Genomic DNA, 19,227 nt, shown 5'->3' with positions numbered 1-19,227 from the left:
TCTACCGAGCTAATTTCAAAATTAAATGTTGAGATAAAAAAGCAAGTGTTTTATATGTTCATCAGAAGATACTGATCATTCAATTATTTTGTTGTTTTAGTAGCCATTTTTTCTGGGTCCTCTTCTGCCACTGTGACTGGCTCATCTACAGGAGTGGTGCTACGCCATACACCAAATGAGGTCAATGGCACCATCTACCAGAGTGGTGGTGTTGAAGTAGCACATTTCCCCTCATTCCTTTAAGGAAAAAAGTTTTTTTTTCTTTTAATTGATATTAGGAGCTTGGCTTTTTCCGACACCCCCAATCCACATAACATCTACTTTTTTATACAATGGAAGTATTCATTTAACAGGAAAAATATATAAATAATTGCTTTATACATTTTGATGTGTCCAAAATATATAATATTTATTCATGTCTACTATGCCAACATCGACATGAAAGTATCCTGCATCACTAGGTTGTAGGCAGTAGGTTGAAGTCACTCTAGATAGAACTTGTGTTGCAAGGCAATTCAAGCTTATTTGTAAAGCACAATTCAGTACAAGGAAAAATTCAAAGTGGTTCACCTGAATTAATGAAAAAAATAAAACCTAAATAATGGCAAATACAGATAAAACCATTATAAAAGGTGGTAGTAAAATAAATAACATTTGGACCAGTACCTTAAACGAATTGAATTATAATAGTTTGACTTCAACAGTTAAAGGAAGCTCTAAGCAAATTCTAGTTCTGGGTGGACAGAGTCGGCTTGAACTAGAAGACCTGAGTGGTCTGGGATGTTGATACAGTGCCAATAAATCTGTTGTGTATGGAGGTTCTGATCCATTCAATGATTTATAGACTAGCAGGAGAATTTTAAAGTCTATACTTTGAGCTACAGGGAGCCAGTGGAAGGACTTCAGAACTGGGCCGATGTACTCTACTTTCTTAGTTCTTGTGAGAACATGGGCAGCATAGCTTTGGATCAGCTGCAGCTGTCTGTTGGACTTTTTAGGCAAACCTGTGAAGACACTGTTCCAGTAATCATTCTCACTAAAGCTAGATGCATTAATGAGTTTTTCTGGATCTTGCTTGGACATAAGTCATTTAATTCTTGGAATGTTCTCCAGGGATCCATTTCATAAAGCACGTTTAACAAACTCAGATTAAAATGTTCAACTCTAAATTGATCTAGCCTAAATTCAGGAACTGAGTTTTCAGTTTACAATGGTTGCTATGAATTAGTTCAATCAACTCTAAGTAGCTCGACTCAGAGTTGAACATGTGTGTAGCGTGTATTAAAAGCCATTCTCAGTGGACTCCCCATTCGACGAGTCACCATGACAACAGGCAACAGGAATTGCCTATATTGGTAATGTTTATCTACCCCAACTGCATTATCATTACACTGTTGTTAGCCATATGCAATGAAATTTCATTACTTATTGTCATATTGATAACTGAAAAAATTGTGTCTACTCTGTAAGTTGCTGTGTATAAAAACGTCTGCTAAGTGCATAAACTTAAGGATAAACAAACCTATTTCACGCCACTGGAACTAGAGATTTTAATGAAGAAATTAAAAAAAGAAATGGGAAATGCGCTTTAATAACAGAGAAACAGCATTACAGCTGCAAAGAAGAGGAAGATGGTGAAGGAGAAGATTGTTTCTCAGGTTAATGTGTAAGTTTATTTGAAGTCCCTATGGCAGGTTGTTTTTACATTTATCAGTGCTTTTGCATCTGGACTGGTCAGTGTTATGCGATTAGTCTGTTTGATAATTAGTCTGTCTTACATGATTTTGATTCAGATAGGACCCAGAACGATGACAATAAAACTGCAAAATATTTATAAAGTTTATTCACAATAATACTGAGATGAGGCCATATAGGGTTGTCAGCTTCCATCAAAGTCTGCAAAAAGACAGACTGGCGCGATGTGGGCGAACCAGAATTAGGAATTTGCACCAATGTATGGTTGGATAACGTGAGATGGGTTCTTCACAATGGAGAAAAGTGAGCAATCTGAAGAAGGTCCAACTCAGATTCCTGAGGACTAGGGTAGGGCTTCCCTAAAATGGTGGCTACAAATACTAGGTGATAAGGTTCCATGTATACCATCAGAGGGTAAGATTCCTTTAAGGAAAACAAACTCTACAGAGATCTGTGATCCAGTAATCAAATAAATAAGCTATTCCAGGTCAGTAACAATGAGAGACAGAAGGTAAATTTAGGTCCAGAGTCCATGAGGCTGAAACCAGAATCCAAAGACAATAGCAGACGTCGGGTGCTCCAGGGGTCTTACTCAGAGCAAACAGGCTTTAGGCAAAGGTCACAAGATTGATTAGGTAAACAATCCAGGCAGCACCCTTGAAGGCTTGAAAGCTGTGGCAGAAGTAGACTACAGACGATCTCGCACTGAATAAGTCCAGGGCAGGAGCTTATGTAGACAGCAGCACGGGTGAGGACAATCAGCAGTCAGCATGAACAGAGGCAAAGGTAGGAAACAATAGTAAACCAGCAGCCATGAGAGCAGAATGAAACAGAAACGAGACAGATAATGACATCATGAATCATAATGAAGAAGATTTGTCTTTGAGATTTATTTGAATTAAATAACTCAAATAAATCTATTTTCAAAGTTTTAAATGTAACATTTAATATATTTACTTGAAGGACAAGTTAATAAAGACAATACTAAAACATAATTAGACAAATTTGTCATCACAGGAGTTTTAACTGTTGCAGAATGAATCTTACTTAACTCATCTGTCATATTGTCTCCCACCAACAAATGTGTTTCTGCATTCCTGTATAAATATCCTAATATCTCAAAGTTATAGAAAATGTCATAAAATATATAACAACCACATTACTACAAGGTATTAAGAACAGATCAGTGTCCTTCCACAAGATCACACAACAGCCTTTACAGATGGGTTGGAACTTTGCCATCATTCCTCAAACTGAAATGGAAATGAAACTAGCAGCCATGTCCTCGTAAGTCATACTGTTGAGCGAAAAGTGACCCCTCTTGTGCGAGATTGAGGCTCTAAATCAGCCTGCGGACTTCTCCTACCCTGCTCATCTGAAGATGGTCATGGAGAACGATCATTCATGCTGGGCAGCAGGCGCTTTGATATTCTGTGTACCTTCCTTTTGGCTCTGCAGCTCAGAGAACACTTTATTTGCTTGCTGCAGCATATATTTGATATCCTTTTTTCGGACAGAGAATGAAGAAAACTCAGAAAATCCATATTTGCACTGTAACAATGGTATGAAAAGGACAAATACATGTGCTCACAAGGCTGACGCTCTCACCCTGACACGTTGGCCCTGTTAACATTTTTACACTGTGTCCTGCAAAAGAATGTAAGGTCAATTTCTAAAGGTTTTTAGTTGACCCTTGTACCAGTTGACAGATTTTTCTTGGAACGTGCACAGTGAAAACTAGAGCCAAGGTCTGAGTTACTTGATGGAAACAAGCTCTGCCTCATTTGGGCTGGGAAGGCAGTTCAAAATTTAAAGACAACTCCAGGCTGGACCAATACTTTCTAACATTGTGAGCCTTCGTTTTTGTGTTCATACATTCAGTAATGTGGGAGATCCCCCTCATATACACTCTCTAGCCACTTAATTTGGTACACCTATCCGTCACTGGTAATGACTCCCTTTTACCTTAAGATTTATTCTACTTCTTGGTGGCATAGGCTCAAAAGTGTGTTCTTATCATACATCAGGGTTTCAATCTATGTTTCATGTTATGGCATCATGAGTAAGCCATCTGAATGGCTTTAACATAGGGCTGGGCGATAATTCAATAACGATATATATCGATCGATAGACGTGTGGCGCAATAGAAAAAAAGAGGGTCGATAAAAGTTCGATAAAAAAGAAACGCAGTTTTCCTTCCTTCTCATTGTAGCCTAGCATGTAGGTTTATGCTAGTCACTGCTTCCTCCCAACCAATCACAATCGCGGACCCAGGCATGCCGTCACCAAGCGCCGCCCTCTCAAACCACAACACAGAGCACATGAAGATGTGCAGCAAGGAGAGGCGGAGGAAATTGTTCCAAAGAAGGGTTTTTGTAGTTCGGCAGTCTGGCAGTATTTCGGTCATGGCAAGTCGGACCAAAAACAAACCACAGTCATCTGTAAAATGTGTCGGGAACCAGTGAAAACGAAGTCTGATAACACAACCAACTTTTTTTTTTTTTTTTTATCATCTCAGCCGCTCACACCCGCAGGAGTACGAGCTGTGTAGGCCCCGACGTGGCTCTCCTCCGAGGAATCTTCGGAAAATATATATATATATTCAGTTCTGGGCAGTTTCCCACGTAGTTCTAACAATTGAGATAAAAATGCTGAGGGGCCAGAAACTTCAAAGTAATAACTCAGGTTAAAGCAGGAAACGGGGGCGGCGGCGGCGGTGGGGGGGCATTTATTTATTTGTTATATTTATTTTGGTCACTTTTCTGGTCACTTAAGTTTATTCTTTGTCAGTATTTAATAACATAACTCAGGTCTCTTAAGTTATTTTTCTTTAAAACAATTCTATTATGTTTAAAAAAGTTGGTTAAATAAAGATTTAATTCGAAGTCTGTGTTTTTTTTTTAATTAAATCATTTAGCAATATTATAAAAAGTCCAGGCAGAGCTGCACATAAAATATGGTTTCAAATCTTTTCAATAATTATCGATATCGATCAATATGCATTTTTTTTTTATCGATAAGCTTTTTTTCTATATCGCTCAGCCCTACTTTAACATTGTGCTTTTGCAAAGTTTTTTTGTCTTAAAGAACATTGCTTTAAGTGTACCTTCACTCAGCCAGGAAGTGGGGCACTTGCATTTGCCTGCTGTGCTCCAATCTCCATCTGTACTGTTTCGGCCAGATGCTATATCCACTGTTGCTAATGCTAAACTTGGTTACCTGGGTGGGCCTGGGGTGGAACCAGGGCATTGGAGTTCCCAGGGTGTCTCACCCTTGGGCAGGTGTCCTGGCGGGGCCTCCGGGGTTTGGGTTCTGTGGGGTATGGCGTGTGAGTTCAGTCGTTAAATGGTAATTGCCCGGGTGTCTGGCCCTTCTGGGGCCTCTGGTGAGCCCGGTGCCTGTTGAGTTAGAGGGGGGGCATAGACATTACCATCTAATGGCAGGGGTCCCTTTAGGCATCTGGGGTTTTGTATCCTCTGGCGCGCTGCCTTGGTGCTCCGGGGAGATGGGTCTTTGGCTCTTCACAACCACTACTGATTATTTTCCCAATGGATAAACCTTACACACACGAACACACTCTCACAAACACCTACAGGTGCTTGGATCAGGTTACTTACATCCTCTCCAATTTTTATCTTTAACTACCACTTTATGCATTCCATATTGATCAACACTGTATGTTGCTGCATTGAATCCATAGTTTTATATCAGTTGGTTGTGCTGTTCTTTTTACATCTCGCTGATTAAGTTTTGTCAGTATATCTCTTTTTCTTCTGTTTCTCTCACCTTTTCTCCCTTTTTCTGTACCTCTATATAAAATGATAGGAGATAATACAACTATTTGCATATATAAATCAAGCAGAGCACTAGGGTAAAAGCAATAATACTTCACTTGTGAGAGTAAAATCTGTTGGGCTCTTTCTGGCATTAAGACAACAATTCTTATCGCCACATTGCCAGGGAGGACACACAAAAAAATAAATAAATAATGAAATTAGATAACATAAAGAAATAAACTTGGTTACCACAACCAAAATTCAACTTACCTGACTATAGGGGAAGTTGCATTCTCTGCGTGGCCTCCAAACCCCTTTGTTTTCTAAATTGGCATCAATACTTAATGCTGGGGTCTCAGACTTTTAAGGGCTAGTTTCCTGCTACTTGTAGATTTTTCCAGGGTTCTTTCCAGCGCATTTCAATGTAATGGGCTGTTACGCTCAGAAAAGTCAATGTTACATAGAAAATCATGCTGATACACTCTGTTTTTGTCGGCGTAACGGCCCTTTGACCAACCTCTGGGCTTCCTCCCCAGCACATTTCAGCAAAGATTTGGTTACGCTGAAACTTTTGGAAGTACAATGTAATTATGACAAGACCCTGACTTCTCATGAGCATAATGTCTCTGGAAACAGTGTTTTTAAACAGATTTACCTCCCAGCTTGCAAAGAAGAGTGAAGTGCTGTGAAAACATGAACCTCACACCATGAAGACTGCAGCGGCTTGGTTCACCAAGGCAGATGAACGCGCTAAAGCCCTGACAGCAGAAAGCAAGCTTTAAAAAGAAAGAAAAAAATAAAAATAGTCGAACTTCCACACTAGCTGCAGTCAACTCTGCTAATGAGCTCATAATGGAGTCCGGTGTGTTAAAGCAGGGACACATCTACATTTTGCAGGATATCCCCTTGAGGATTTGAGTCTGAGACCATTGGCTTAAAGGTTTGAAAAATTTTTAATGTTGTTTTATTCCTTTTTTGTTCCTCTTAATTTTAGGAAATATAACATAGAGCAAAGCCCTTTCTCAGAGCTATCAGAGAGTTCTTCCGTTTTTACACATTATAACCAGAAGTAAATATTTATTTATTTTGGACCCAAACTTATAGACAAAATAATTTTGAAATACTATATTTATTTCAATAAGATTGATACATTCACACATACTGTCAATGGGGTTTTCTTCAAAATGAATTGTTTTCATGAGAAATGAACCTATATGTCCTTTAGGAGATACCTGGGCCATTTACTGTCAGTCACAATGTTTTTGGTTAAATGAAAATAATTGTCCATCTATGTCTGCCAGGGTTATTATTATGTTTGCAGGAGATCTGTCTTTTCTTCTGCACTGAACTAAAGACATCTTTGACTGTATAAGAATGTGTTTTTAAATATTTTTCATCAAAATACAATGTGAGTGAAAGCTTCTTATCAGAACTGTTTGTTTTTAAATATTCATATTCCACTTTAATAAAATACTCATCTTGTTGGTGTCACTTAATTCAAAGGCAGCATCTGTTTTGTCACTTGAACTATAATTACCTCTGTGTTGATCAGAGAAAAAGAAGATATACCTGCTGGACTCACTGCCTACATGCAGCAGGCTCTAGCAGCACCATTAGTTTGATGGTTAGGCATCATGCCATTGAGCTAGGTTGATAAAAGGCAAACATGTGTAATTTTCTTCCTCTTTTAAAAACTGCACTATACTCAATAAAGCAATTAAGAGAGTCACAGATTAAACCTGCATAACCTTATGAGTGCATCATTCTATCATTCTCCACTGAGATAATTATGGCTATGCAGTTTGTGTAGGGGGAGGATTCCTAACCTGTGCGGCAGAGGATCAGCTTTTAAACCAGTGTGACAAAACACTCATACATGGGAGAAAAATTAAACTCAGTTTGGAACAGCTTAGATGAGTAGTTGGCACATCTACTTAGGAAGTGACGGGTGCAGCTAGAACATCTGAGCTTTAGTTTTTCATGTGTTTTTGTTTTTGCTGATTGTATGAGTCACACCTATTTGATAAAAACAGGATAGTTGTGTTGTTTTATTTTGCTGTTTGGTTGTAAGTTTTTCCAAGGAAAATCTGATCTAATGATAGCAGGTATGATGGTTAACTCCCAGCTCCACTTTGTTTAAAAAAGTGTGGAGGCATAGATGAAGTCTATACAATGTGTGAACCAACAGCCCAACTGGCATCGGCGGAGCTTCACCTGGCAGTTAACCAGCCCTTACATTTAAGGGGAAATATTTTGGATCTTTTTCCAAAGTACCTAAAATATTTCCCGAAAGAACAAGTTTACTAATATAAATGGCTGTTACAATGTAAAATACCTGCAAAATTCAGTTCTCCAAAGATTGAACACTGTTTATAAACATCACTTAAAATTAGTGCTGTCAAAATTATCGCGTTATTATCGCGTTAACGCGAGGCCATTTTAACGGCGATAATTTTTTTAACGTGAGATTAACGCTATGTGGTTTTATGGTAAAATTTTCCAAGTACATCCCGCTGCAGCCTACGAGAAGGCGGGGCTATTTTCCCCCAGGCTATGCATTTCTCATAGGCTTCAAGAGCGGAGCTCCTCAAGGAAAAAAGACGCTCATACACTGAGTGACGCTAGTGCCTTTTCTTTAAGCCCCACCACCAACAAACAAGTTGAGTGTCTGGTAACTAGTAGCAACCTGAAATATGCTGAGAAAACAGATTACTGAGGTGAAATGGAATCTGCTACGGCACTCTTGCTGTCGCAGGTCGGTATCGTGTGGGTGGGTGTGTCTGTGTGTGGGTGGGTGGGTGTGTGTGTGTTCTCATTTTTGTTAAGAGTCTGAAAAGTAACTTTCATAGACTACCTCCATCTAGTGATGTCGGTCTATTGATTTTGATGTATTGATTGAAAATTGTTCATTATTATCTTGGTTAATTAACATCTAATGTTAACTGTACTACATTTTATAGCAGTAGGGTAAAATGCTTGTCTTTGTTCAAAAGACTGTATTAACTGTAAAGACTGTCTTTTACATCAGCCTGTTTTCAGGGCCTTTTTTTTGGCTACATATTTGTTATTTTTTGCTACATGCCATCTTCTTGCCATATGTTTCTATGGCATAAATCAGTATCTGTGACCTGTTCTCATTTAAAAAAAAGAACATTGGCACAAACCTAGCCTGTATGTATTTTTTGTATGTCATTGAGAGTATTTAAATGATTTTCAATCAGAAAAAAAATTTGCGATTAAAATGCGATTAATCGCGAGTTAACTCAGGCATTGATGCGATTAATCGCGATTAAAAAAATTTAATCGATTGACAGCACTACTTAAAATCATAAAATGTTGTAAAACAAGCACAAATGGAACCACTAATAATTTTAAGATTTGTTACTCTTGTTATTATTTCCCATCAAGGAATATGTAAATATTTCTAAAAGTAAAATTTCAGCTAGTAGAATCTGAGACATTGTTTGTCTCAACAGTTTGGACCAGCCCATTCTGAGGAGCTGACAGTCTCCTGCTTTTTCAGTCTCCAGTGAAAGGTAAGATCTCTTCTTCCACCTGCCACATTCCTCCTTCAGATGCTGTGATGATCTGCTAACATGACAATAAAATGAAACAGAGACTCTTTAATTGCCCAGGAGGATTTGGTAGCACTCTTCCCCTAAAATCTTGTGCGCATTTTCTGTTTGTTTAACAAGGCCCCTCAGAAGACAAAATGCTTTAGTTCCACAATGCCTTTAATTAAATCCCCACAACGCAGCATTTGGAACAGCTTTGAGCACAGAGATGATTAAGATACAAATGCAACAAGGTGAGAAATCTTGATTAACTGTGAGAATGAGTCACTCCGTGTAAAAGTAAGGGTGCCCTACTAATAACCACCTAGAAGTCCCTGATGTAATATGTGTTTTTCTGGCTTTAAATAGGAACGTAGCTTCAAGGAGCTAGCTGAGACGCAGATAATGCATGCCTTAAAATGAAGGCAGGAGAAATGTCTCTGGCAGAGCCAAGACTAAGAGAAAAGTTCTGAGAGGCTATGCTGTGCAAAAGAAAGGTTCAGGAGGTCTTTTGTGAAGGCATAGGTTCCACAGCAGGATACTAGTCATGGTTGTTTCAGACAGTGGAATAAAGATGTGTACAACTTATTTTTCCACCCAAAAGAGACATTGATGTTCCTGAAGAATCCGGCTGCAGGTGTAGTTTATGATATATTTATGAGCATGCATAAGAATGACAAATGACTCAATTCTTGTCTCTGATCTATCTACATGCTTCTGGAACAATATTTTGAAGAATCTCTACAAATTTCCCAGAACGTACAGAAGTCTGACGTCTTTATGAGCAAGAGGAAGTCCGTCACATCCTGAATGGTTTTGAATTTTATCAGCATGATTTAGCTCTCTGCATCTGATTAGATGTGACCAAGTTTTACGTGTGCAGCTTCTTAAAACTTGTTTTTCAAAACCTTCTTCTGTTAGGATGAAACTTTTGTTATTGCTTTTATGTTCCTCAAAGTTCAAAACTAATACGAATTTCTTCTATTCCATTTGCACAGTCTTGCAACTGCAAGTTTCCTTTCTATATGAATATGAGAGGATGCTGTGACACATTTTCTTTTAAACTTTTTAAAAATGGGAAAGACAAGTCCAGTTGTTTTTTGTGGAAATTCTATTGTTTTTTTTTCTGTTCAGAGTCAAATAGGGAAAAAAAATAGATTTTGGTTTAGCAAAAATGTCATTAATATTAAGAGTGTAATCTGTAAAGAACCCAAATAAATAGTGTTAATTTGCATTGGCATACATTGCAAAAACCCCATGGACATAACTACTCCATGAGTGCCGCACAATGGCAGCCCAATTAGGTAAAGGTGAATTAAAATAATCAGATTTAGGTAATTCACTGATTTCTGTACATTTTTAGTAATTGTTCATTTCTTTTCTCTGTTCTGAGGTTGAAATGTGCATTTAAATATTGTTCTTTTTCTTTGTGACATTGGAAGCCATTCTCTGTTTTGAATAAAGAGGCTTCTCCCCGGCCCGTGAAAGCATTATGCAGCAATAAAAAAATAAAGGATCAAACAAAACGATATAGATTCTCCATGTCTGCCTACAGGGAAAACATAATTTGTTCTCCCACTTGTTCGTTTTTTATCTTTGACTTTGACATCTTTAGCATATCCTCTCCTCCCCTCGTTTTTTCCCCTTCGTTTTTGTCTTCAGAGATGTTTTATCTGTGCCCACACCTCTTTAATCAGCTGAGCTGAGACTGTTTCAGGGCAGGATCAATAGACTTTCCATGTAGCAGAAAAAAAAAAAAACGTGGGAACAAAAGGGACTGAAAGACTTGTCAGTGCTCAACATGATTAAAAGTGCAATTAGGCAGAAACAACGACGGGGGCATTTGAAACAGGGCTATTCAGCGGAGAACACATTGCATGACATTCATACTGAAATGATCATATGGTATGGGTGTGATTAAATGATTTGCTTTATACTAAATACACACTTCCATAGTAGCAAACAGCAGATCATCCAAGCCCTCCATCTATCCCTGAAACCTCCTCTCTAGCTTCAGTGGATTTGTAGGAGAGTGCAAGACTACACTGTTTTGGTGTTTACCTTTTCATGTGTTTTCTACTTGCTGAAAAATACTTGCTAATACTTTCCTGTTATTGTGGCATTTTACATAATTATTTTCCAATCTGAACACTGCCCCATGCACTGAAGGGCACCAGAGACCTTACATGGATCTCTGTAATTGGTCATTGATTCATTCTGTGATGGCTCTGAGAGCCAATAAATTACAACCTGCTTGAGAGAGAAGGAAGCGGCAGACAAGTTGAGTGCAGAGGTGTCAGAGTAATTCTGCCTGTCATATCTGTGATTGCATTATTTATACAACTAATTATTATTTATGTGGCAAGAAGCAGTGATATAACAGACTTGAAAGACGACAATATGAACCCACTCTTGGACAAAGTTTATCTGCATAGGTCATTTAAAATCTGCTGTGTTTAGAAAAGTGTGTGCAGAGAAGCATGGTGTATGTGAAAAAGCTGGGTCGCAGAGCAGCTCTATTTGACATGAAATTGGTTTTGCTGCAACATATTTTACTGTCAAAATAAATTATGTGAAATGATTTACCAAATTTTTGTATAACTATGTGCATTCAGTCTTTTGTGTTGAGTTTTGCAAATGATCTTTCTGCTGCAAGGCAATATGAAGAATTTGTCTTTGTAATGAATATTAATGCAAAGAAATACGGATACAAATATGTTTGCTTTGTGATTTTAAAGTATTTCTTAGCAGTTGCAATTGCTTTGCAGTCTTTTTTAATAAACTACACAAATATGACAGGAAGAAAAGTTTGTTTTTCTTCTGCCAGGATTGTAAATGTTTAAGCTAAACTCTATTGCTGAAAGTATTTACTTACCCATCAATGTAAGTGAATTTAAGGTGTAAAAGCTCCTCTGCATCCAGATTTTCTCTGACTGAACTGTGAGAGGTGTAAAGTTTCTTGGATGCAGTACTATGATGCAAGGCAGTCTCTAGACTCCTGCTCCCATCCATCCGTTGTCCATCCGTCTGTAACATTCATTCTAAGCAGAGATGCCCAGACTTCCCGATGCAGACATACAATTCCTCCAGCTTCTCTGGGGGATCTGAAGGCAACACCAGGCCAGCTCAGAGACATAGTCCCTCCAGCATGTCTTCCACAAGGCTTCCTCGCAATAGGACATGGCTGGTCCAGGAGGCATCCAGAATTGAGAATTAGACTAGGATGTCCTCAGTACAGTTAGAGTATTGGTACAATAAAAAGTATTTTATCAATAGAAAACCATTAGAAGTTCTGTTTACCAGACATGTTGGGAACACAACCAAGGATGCATTTCTTTAGCAGTGAAAACAAAGCCTTATATTTCTTCTCATATATAACTAAGCCGAACAAGTTCTAAAATATTCTGCGCTCAGCTGGTTAGCCTGACCATCTATTCAACCTACTTTATAACTTCCGCTATGGGGCCATTAGAATCTGTGTGCAAAATTCCAAAGTGCTGTCATCCTTTAGCCACCCTGCTGCTGTTAGCTGGGAATGATCCCGGGAATGTACCCTCCTGCTGTGTTGCAAGCATCCAGGTCCTGTTCCGGAAAATGCCAGCCAGCTCGGGGAGGCTTTGATGCTGGTCCTACACTTGAAGCTCTTGAGTGTTTTTGGGCATGTGCACGGGTGTCTGCTTGACTGTGTGAATGTTGACAAGCAGCCAGTCTGGGTATTGATCTGCAGCCATTCCAACTGCAGCCAAAAGGGCAGACTATATCATCTGTCAGATAGTGAGAAGGGCATTACAGCTATACTGATCTTAGATCACAAATCCCACTAAGATATGGTGAGGGAAGGAAGGGGGGCTCGGGCCATATGGAAGAGTGATTATGAGAAAAAGGAAAAGAAGCTGAGAAGGTGAAATGTGAGGAGGGAGATCCTTTATCTGTTTTGTCAGCATGTTCTTAGGCTGTTTTCTGCCTTGTGATTGTCAAAGCTGCCCTCAGTTTACTCTGCCACAGTCTTTGTTGATTAACAAACACATTCTGACCCTTTCACCTCCACGGCCACCCATGTTTATATCCCCCACCGTTCTTTATCTCTATCTCTGTCAGTGCACCTTTCCTCACCTAAGAGGCAGCACAATCACAGCACTCTCATCTGGTGTGGAGCACTAATACACATCAGAGAGATCCCAAATACACAGAAAGAGTCACGTCTGCTCTCTATAAACACTTGCACGCAGTCCTTGGGGCAAATAACAAATCAATTAAGAGGGGAACGTATCACAGTTCTTCTCTTAATGCCTTGGAAATGACTTCAAAGGTTACAGTATCTCTAAGATCAGGATAAGTGTTGGGACTTTTTATGATCTTTGCCTTCTTTTTATATTGATCTTTGTCTAAATTGTTTTTCTCTCTCATACTGTCTTTATTTTCTTGTATTTTAAAATCCATTCATTACACTTAGATTTACTTTGATTTTGAGTTATCCCTAAGGTTCCAAACTGCTTTCCCCTTTCCTTTTCTTTGGTAAAAGACAGACCCAGCCAATGATATTGATGGAATCCAAGGTCGCCACAACTAGTGGTGCATGACTCTGCTGTGCTGTGCTTCTTCATGGTAATTATTCCATTACTTTAAATCTTCTAAATCTCTTCCCACTTCACATTTACTATGCTGATGGGTCTCGGTGTAGCTCAGCTTTAAACATTTCATGACATCTGTTTAAGAGTGTGGGAGCCTCTGAGGCCTATAAAGCAGTAGAGCTGATAATGGATGTACAAAGGCTCATCTGTTTTTGTTTGTTACCTTTTTTCCTGCCTTGCTAATGGACAAATGACTCGTTTGCTCGTTGACAGTGAGCTTTTTGTGCTGAGCTGACTGGAGTGAATGCAAATGACAAAATGAATTATTTTATTTGCCAACAAATGTCAATGCAGGTTTATTAAGCTGTCCTGGAATGGTAATTAAGCGGATCATATATAGTATTTTTGAGAAGCTCGATTACAGTGACAGTTTGGATTGGATGTTTCTTCCAAAAAATATTTTCTCTTGTAGTTATTGCTCAAAGCCCACGGTGAAGGAAAGTGTTCAGCCAAGGCAAATTTAATTTATGACCCGACTCTCAGCCCACCTCAGAACCCCATGTAATGATTGTTTTCCTGTAACTAGCTTACTCTCCCAAAGCAGTACTTTAAGGTAATTGAAATCATAACAGTTTTTGCTCCAGTATCCTCTATCAACGGCCTCACCATGAAAAAGTAAATGCTTTAACACAATTGACTTGAAAACTAAGGTTTTAATAGTTAACTAAGATATATTATCCGTCCTTTGCAAAATTATATTAGATTACCAAAACTATATGTGAATTGTTTGGTCGATTATAAGTAAAAAATATTTTTATAATGCTTGGTTATATGCTTTTACTTTTCTTTTGACATCATGATCATTCCATCTTTCATATGTACCTGTGTGTCTTATGGTGGTATGGGGGGTATGCATAAGGCAAGAAGTGTCCAACAGGACAATGCAAAGACAACACTTAAAGGCAAATTTTTAAAAAACTATTAACCTGACGTGCAGATTTGATCACTTCTGATTAAAGCTGGAGAACTTCCTCAGAAAACACAGTTCTCCGGAAGAGCATAAAACACTCCAAGCAGAGATCCATCCAGGGGATTTCAACTCACCACCTTCTTGTACCCCCCCCCCCCCCCCCCCAACACACTCTTTTTGGTAAAAAAAAAAAAAAAAAAAAAATTGAATTAAAATATCTTCAGTTACAAACTGTTTAACAAAGCCTTGTGTTAGCTGAGTTGCTTTAACCTCTTTTCCAATTAAGCCTTTAATAAAAAATATGCCCCTGCTTAGTAAGAGTCCTTCAGTAAAATGGATAAGTGGAAGCAAATATGATGGAGTTTATAAAAGTTAGTTTGTTTATGGGGAAACAAAATTGAAGGTTTTTGTAAGAGCAAGCGATTTCCATAATATATGCAAATAATTTATCTTGTAAAAGACAAGACTGTGTTCTTTTGCTCATTTAAATTCTACTGTAGAAATATGCTCTTAGTACCACTCCATTTCACAACTGAATGTGTGTAGGCTCCTTGCATAATCATATGCAAGCTGCTTTTTATAGTCTTTTAACCTTCTTCAGTCTTCTTATTTATTTGAGTGTCATGATTCTGTTCTTATAGCAAATATTCCAATTAACTGACTGGAAAATGTTGGTGTTTGTTTTAGCACCAACCAAAGCTTCCTTTTATGCTTTTGGAAATACCTTTACTCTCAGTCAAAACTATCCGTTGGACAAAAATTAAAGCAAGGAGCTCTATCTTAATATTTGCCTATTTGTCAGAACTCTATTTAATTAGGCTATAATCCAGTTTTGTTTTGGATTTTTTGTTTTACCCTTTTTAATACATCTATTAGTCGTCTGTATATTCTTGAAGGGGAAAGCATTTCAGATGTTTTAAACATGATGTGATAAACATGTTACATGTTTATCACAAGCCAGTGCAATGACAGGAAAAACATGTATGTGCTGTATGCACATCCACTCCTTAGGGCAACTGAAATAGACCGATTAACTTCACATTCAGAGAGTGTACCAGTGGTCTTTAAACTTCACTGCATTTGTGTGTTGATTTTTGACACTCCCCTGATATGCCTTGATACTAGAGACTGACATTTTTTCGGGAATCCCACGGGTCACGGGATTCCCGTGGGATGGGAGTCAGTATTAGTAACGATCACGTGATTGGGACGGTACAGGATTAAACATTAACGGGAATAGACGGGAGCAGGAGCAAACCAATAGTAACTAAAAAAAACTAGGATCAATGCCAAAAAATAAAATAAAATAGAAAGAAAAAAAAATCCAGTACTGGCGCCGCCATTTTGTAGTTTTTTTCCCTTGAAGCCTACACTATAATGCGAGTCAAAAAAAACTACATGACCCAAAAACCAACAGTGCTTCCGCTCTGAGTTTTTCACCCGCGCTCAAAAACAACAATGGAGGGACCAACAGTTACCACAGTTAGAAACAGGAACTTAACTGACCCTTCATAGAAATTCAGATTCAATGTATTGGCAGAAATCTTATTGAAGACAACAAGAATGGGAGTGGTGCAGGAGTGGGAGTCATTCTGAATGGGAGCGGGATGGGAGTGGGAGTAATTTCACCAGGAGTGGAACGGGACAGGATTTAGATTTCTACTCTGGCCCGGGATCGGGACGCGACACAATTTTTTTTCTGTGGGAGTGGGACGGGACAGGAGTGAAAATCCACTCCCGTGTCATTCTCTACTCGATACCTAAATAGTTTTTTTAAACTCGGGAATGTTTTAACACCAATCACAAAGCTGCCTTGTATAAGCCAATCACAAGAAACTACTCCATGTGGATGACTTACATCCTACATCCTCCGTCACCCCTCCACTCTGTAGGTTGTGCGGAGCATTCCTTTAATCAATGAGAACTGTTCCAGATCCGCCGCTAGTCCTCCACACGTCAGCGTACGTCTTATCCGTCCTTTGCCGTCAAAATACGGAGCCGAGCTATTTTTAGCTCTGCTCTGGTCTGGCCAGGTCAACATTCGCAATTGAATTTGACAAACCGGATCTTCTCAATGTTCTTTTTCCTGTTTGGTGTGAATCCAAATGTGGTAACGACAGATCGGTAACTACAAATTAGAGCATAATTATTATATATTCCCCAAAAGTAAGATTCAATTAAATTATTGGATGCAAATGATTGGTACTTCAAAATTCCAGGATGCAGATTTTTCATCTCAATCAAAATATTTATTTTATACTGAGAGATAAAAATGTTTAGAAAATCCAGTCACAACAACTTCCAAGAGTGCATCTCACAACTTCAAAAGGAACTTCTTATCATAAGCATGGCTGAAGAGATGCTGAGTTTGGAAGTAGAGCAAAACCAATTTTTTATTGTTATTCCTATTATAAAGACCCACAATGAAAAGAAAATGTTTAGGCAGAAACGTGTGTGATTGATGCTGATGATGAGTTTTAATTATGTCATATCAAATTAAGTATTTATTACTAGTATGTTTTTCTCCAATTAATTGAATGATATTAATATAGAGAATTGTTGCTCGAGCTCTAAGGAAGACGTAGCGGAGCAAGACGGGAGGAACCGTGGAGACTGTAGGCTTTGCTTTGCACAGGCTGTCATGATGGGTCTCTGTGATTAAACCCACATGCAGAACACCACAGGAGACTGAGTAAAAGTTCAACAGTTTATTTTGGATTAACACACACAGAGTAAATTGTTTGCACAGGTTCTGGTTCAGGCCCGGGACTGGATTCACAGAGTAATCTGCAGAGAGGGATTGTTTGGTTAGCCAGGTAGCAAAGATGTCTTGGCAGTGTTTGTTTCTGAGTTGTACCTGATGAGGTTCAGACTGATTGGTGGAGAGAGGGAACCGGTTGGGTCCAGAGACTGTGGGTTCAGCAGAGAGCTTAGCAGCGGCAGAGCCTAGCTTCAGGCTAGCGAGGTTTCAGACCTTGAGTTGTACTCCTAGTTCTCTACTGAGAACAAGCGGGGAGATTCAGACTGAGGATCTTCAGCTTTGGCTTCTTAGGACAGGCAGGCAGGTTTCCAAACATGAGCTCCTCCAGAGCTACAGACTTCGATCAGGTTTCCTACGAGGCAGAGAAGACAAAGACTGGTTAGAATCAGAGTTACTCTCCAGAGCAGACAGAGATTCTAGGTTCAGGCTGAGGCTCAGATTCTGCTAACCAAAACTGGTCAACACTCCGGCGCTGAAGGGAAGTCAAGCCGCTCCTTAAGTAGCTGGTCTCCAGATGAGATGAATCAGCCTCAGGTGTGCAGTTGGCTTCAGCTCAGGAGACCCAGGGCGCTCTCTGCTGGAAAAAGGTGGCAGATCTCCAGATTCCAACACAGGCGGTCTGGAACGGAGCAGGGCAGTGAGGAAGGATGTGGGATCTGGGGGTAAGTCATCCCATGATTCACATGTGTGAATTTGTGAAATTGAGACCGATCTAGTTCCATATTATTTGGTTGGTCTGATTTTGTCCCACTTTAGTCCAATAATAGACTCGGTAATTTAAAGATCTATCTGAAAATCACGGCTTTTCACCTTTTATTTTTCAACTAAACATAGACGTCATTTGGATATAAATCATGTCGTCTTTTAATGTATTTTCAACCAATTTTTGCTCGATGGGTTAAACTTCACCTTTATCTCAGCAAGCATCAGCTCAGTAAAACCAAAATTAATCAATTCACACATCACATAATGCAAAGTGATGGCTCTTTGTGGGTGATGAGAAGCTTCTACGCTCTTGTTTTCTTTTCTTATTTATCAGACACTAAAGTCTGAACAGGGACATTTTCATCTTGTTTTTATGGGCCCGCATTTTGTGGCTAAAATTTCAAACACTGAAGCAGAGTCGGCAAACACCAGAGACTCCTGGTTTCAGATGTACATCATTGCTCATATAGCCATTGTGCTGCAGCTCTTTTTGTTTGACTCAATTTAATTTAATTCATAATTCTATTTTAAAAACCCTTAATTAATCCCAAAGGGAAATGAAATGTTACAGTAACTCATATGATTTTTTTTTTTTTTTTTAACCAGTTGTTGTAGGTGTTGATAGCTGTAGGCACGAAGGATCATCTGTAGCGGTCTGTCTAGCACGAGATCTGTAGAAACCTCTTACCAAAGATATTCTGCTATTGTTTAAAATCTTCTGTAGAGTATGCTTGCTGTTGTCCATACTGTTTTTCAGTCTATGAAGAAATCTTCTTTGAGAAATTATCTCCAGAGGATCTAGAGGAGTACCTACTGTAGAACAGAGCCAACCTTTTTTATCAGCTTGTTGAGCTTCTTTAAGTCACTTGCTCTTATGCTGTTATCCAAGCAGATGATGGCAGAAGTGATCAACCACAACAGACTTATAGAAGACATGAAGCACCTTGCTGCAAATTCCGAATAACCTAAGATTCCTTAAAAGGAACAGTCCTCTCGGTCCCTTCTTGTGGATGGCTTCACAGGTTTGTCTCCAGTCAAGTTTATTGTCCAGGTGAACACCAAAGACTTTACAATCCTCCACCTCCTCTTGTTTCCACACCATGCCAGAAAGCGTTTCACCAGCTCTCTGTACTCAGCTTCTTGTCCATCTTTGATGGACCCAAATACTACAGAGTAATCTGAGTATATCTGCAGA

At 38.9% G+C, this 19,227-nt stretch overlaps 1 long non-coding RNA gene across 1 annotated transcript in view; it reads left to right on the top strand.

Annotated features, from left to right (window-relative positions):
- The window catches only part of LOC119795228, a 131,932-nt gene that overhangs the window by 90,735 nt on the left and 21,970 nt on the right, over positions 1-19,227 (top strand). Inside the window, exon 3 of the long non-coding RNA XR_005282306.1 lies at positions 8,948-9,007. This is a non-coding gene — a long non-coding RNA (uncharacterized LOC119795228). The remainder of the gene's footprint in view (positions 1-8,947; positions 9,008-19,227) is intronic.

The sequence above is a fragment of the Cyprinodon tularosa genome, unplaced genomic scaffold (genome assembly GCF_016077235.1).
Source record: "Cyprinodon tularosa strain WSP-4 unplaced genomic scaffold, ASM1607723v1 ctg504, whole genome shotgun sequence".
NCBI classification, from domain to species: domain Eukaryota; kingdom Metazoa; phylum Chordata; class Actinopteri; order Cyprinodontiformes; family Cyprinodontidae; genus Cyprinodon; species Cyprinodon tularosa.
The sequence above is the reverse complement of the archived record's forward strand: the minus strand, read 5'-3'. Positions and strand labels throughout refer to the sequence as shown.